Genomic DNA, 3559 nt, shown 5'->3' with positions numbered 1-3559 from the left:
CCCCCCCCCGGACCTGTAGGGACAGTCCACCTGTTACGGTCAAGAATCGTGACCTCAGACTCAGGAAGTGACTCATCCCAGTGCTGAAGGTCTTGGCCCGAAGACGCCAACAGAACCACATCATCTGACTGCATCTGGACATCCTGTCCATCAGAGACCAGGGACAGCCCTGGAGGAGTCCAACCCACATAAAGGATGAACTCCTCTTTGTTCCAAGGATTCGGACTCTGCTCCGGATCTATAGGGATCAGATAGACCTAAGAAGAACCCAACACCTTAACCCCCCCCCCCCCACACACACACACACACTGAATGTCTCGGGGAACAGGGTCATAAAGCTTCTCCAGGTTCATGAAGATCCGGTCCACTGTTCCATGTCCAAGACCAAAACCTGCTCCTGAATCCGAGGTCCAAACCCAGCACCTGAAGATCTCCAGAACATCAGAGCTGTTCTGTTGGTCTTAGCTCTGGTGGTCGACCAGACCTTCTCCATCTGTACCATAAACATCCTGTTTGTTGGAGCTCCACAAGGCCGACCCGCTCCAGAACCAGAACATCTCGCATGGTTCAACGAGTCAAAGACCAGGTCTAGTTGGACCCGCTCCTTCAGAACTTCTTCTGTTTACATTGGGAACCAACTGGACCTGAAGTTAGGAAACAGGTCCAGTTGTTTTAGTTCATATTTAGAAAAACGACCTGGTGTTGGTTCTGGTCAGATCCAGTCCAGTTCGACGAGACCTTTATTCTAACAGGAAGTCTGAACCACGGTTTGGACCCAAATGAGCCGAACTTTAAGAAACCTTCAAAATAAAGTTCTGATCCATCAGAGAGCCCAGTCTGGTTTCCAGGAGAACCTTCTCCAACGTCCACCAACTGGACTTTAGTCATGAAGTCAGGTCCGGTTCTGCAGAACTCAAGGCCCTGTTCAGGACTCAGATCCAGGTCCAAGGTCTTGTTGTTGCTCTCAGGACTGCTTCCTGGGTTTTGAACCCACCTTTACAGATCCTGGTTCAGTTCTGAAACCGAACTTAGGTTTTGGGTCACAGCTGTGCTGAAATGAACCCAAACAGAACCAGTTCTGACCTCACAGCCTCCGCATGGACCTCAGGTCTGATACTCCAGAATCCAGTCCTTTAGGGTCCGGCCCTCCTGGTTCTGGTCCCTCAGGATTCGGTCCTCCTGGTTCTGGTCCTTCAGGGACTGGTCCTCCTGGTTCTGGTCCCTCAGGGTCCGGTCCTCCTGGATCTGGTCCTCCATCCCTGTAAATAGTGAGAACCTTCCGGAGTCTATTTTGTGTACGAGCAGTGAACTCAGAGATCAAACATTTAATTTGATGTTTTTATTTGTAAAAGTTTAAGAAACCATAAAAGAAATTATGAAAATAAATTTATGACTTTATGAATTGTACAGAAATCGCTTCAGTTTGTTGTTGTTTTCTATCTGAGCTTTGTTTTTGTTTTTATTTGTACAGAAGTTGTTGTTTACATCCAAACGAGTTATTTCTGTCCGAACGACCTGATTGGAGCAGAGGTCTGCCAGGGGGCGGGGCCTCAGGTTTTATGTCAGTTACAAAAAACTAAAACCTTTGGAAAGTTTCAAATTAATTTGTGAATAAAGTGTTGCAGAAATATTTAAAAATATTTTCAAAATTTTAAATACTTTTTTTTGTAATTTTAAGGTTGGTTTTTTTTGTCTTTTTTTTTTAACCAAATTTGTGTCAAAATTTTGTTAACATAAGACATTTATTTATTAATGATCTTTTTTAAATTTTGAAAAGTTCGATCATTTATTTTTAATATTCAGATTAAACTGTTCTTGTTTTGTAACTAAATTTGTGCTTTTTTTGTTTTTTGTTTATGAATTTACGAGAAATCAGTTATAAAATTACAGGATCAATAAAGTGGAGAAATAAAAAAAATATTTTAAAACTACTGATGAGATTAAATAATCCGAGTCGCCTCCTGCAGATGTTTGCTCCTTCTGCTGTCAAACTACAAACACCCAAATAAAATCTGGACATTGTCTTGGAGTTTTGTGTTTATTTTTTAGTCTAATTTTATTTTTGATCAAAAGTTAAAAAACAAAATTAACTTCAAAAGTTTCAAAAGCTCCAAATGAGCTCTCAGCTGCAGTTCGTCCTGCGGCCCAGCAGGGGGCGCAAAAAATTAGATCGATATTAATCTAGTCTTAATTTTTTATTGAGGACCTCTGAACTCTTTTAAATAACAAAACAGAAAAATACAACTGGCAGGTTTTATATAAATATTAAATATGTATTACTTTTATTAAACATACTGCATTAAAGTTGAATAAATGGTTGACTCACACGATTTAATGTGTTTTTACAGACAAACGAGGGGACAATATTTTGTGTATTTTTTCAATGAATAAACATCACATTTTAAACTAAAATATTTCATCCCTGCAAATCATTTCGGTGAATATTTTGTCCAATTCTTATTTTTTTTATTTCTGACTTACCTCCCATATGAAGAATTTATTAATTTCATATTAAAAGCAGATTTATTGTAATTCTCCCTGTCTCAGAAAAACGTTGTATATTTGCAGAATACTTTTTTTATGACATGTAACAAAAACATTTTGTTTTCCTCAACACTTTTTTTTTTTAAACTTGAATTTTCTGGTGGAAATTGTCATGAAGTTGGATTAACGAAGATGCTAACGAGTGATTAGAAGAAACTCATCCGTCAGTTTTTCTTTACTAAAAAAATCTCAGAGACGTGGATCTGAAGAAACGAGTCTTTCTGTTCTGACAAACTTTAAATGTTTCATTTTTGTTTGGCACTTCAAAGGACCACTGCAGAGAAACCAGCGAGCCATACGTGGCCCTGGAGCTGCAGATTACAGACCCCCTCAAACCAGAACCAACCAACCTTAACAGAGAGCATCCAGACCAGACCCCTCCTATTAGTTTTTACCACCAGATCAAAACCAACCAGAGAGTCCTGTTGTGGGTCCAGATAGTCCAGGAGGCCCAGAGTTACCTCCTGACCCAGTCTAGCTGCCGTTTACTGCTGACTGAGCTGAGAGCTGGCCCGGGTACCCAGAGATGTCCCTGAACCTCGTGGACCCAGAGATGTCCCTTGACCCCATGGACCCAGAGATGTCCCTGGACCCCGTGGACCCAGAGATGTCCCTGGACCCCGTGGACCCAGAGATGTCCCTGGCCCCCTTGAATCCAGAGATGTCCCTGGACCCCGTGGACCCAGAGATGTCCCTTGACCCCGTGGACCCAGAGATGTCCCTGGATCCCGTAGACCCAGAGATGTACAAGGACCCCGTGGACCCAGAGATGTCCCTGGGCCCATGAACCCAGAGATGTCCCTGGACCCCGTGGACCCAGAGATTTCCCTGGACCCCGTGGACCCAGAGATTTCCCTGGACCCCGTGGACCCCCTAGATCCTGTGGACCCAGAGATGTCCCTAGATCCTGTGGACCCAGAGATGTCCCTGGACCCCATGGACCCAGAGGTGTCCTGGACCCCGTGGATCCAGAGATGTACCTGGACCCCGTGGACCCAGAGATGTACCTGGACCC

The sequence above is a fragment of the Nematolebias whitei genome, chromosome 15 (genome assembly GCF_014905685.2).
Source record: "Nematolebias whitei isolate Nwh7 chromosome 15, NemWhi1, whole genome shotgun sequence".
In the NCBI taxonomy this organism is placed as follows: domain Eukaryota; kingdom Metazoa; phylum Chordata; class Actinopteri; order Cyprinodontiformes; family Rivulidae; genus Nematolebias; species Nematolebias whitei.
The sequence above is the reverse complement of the archived record's forward strand: the minus strand, read 5'-3'. Positions refer to the sequence as shown.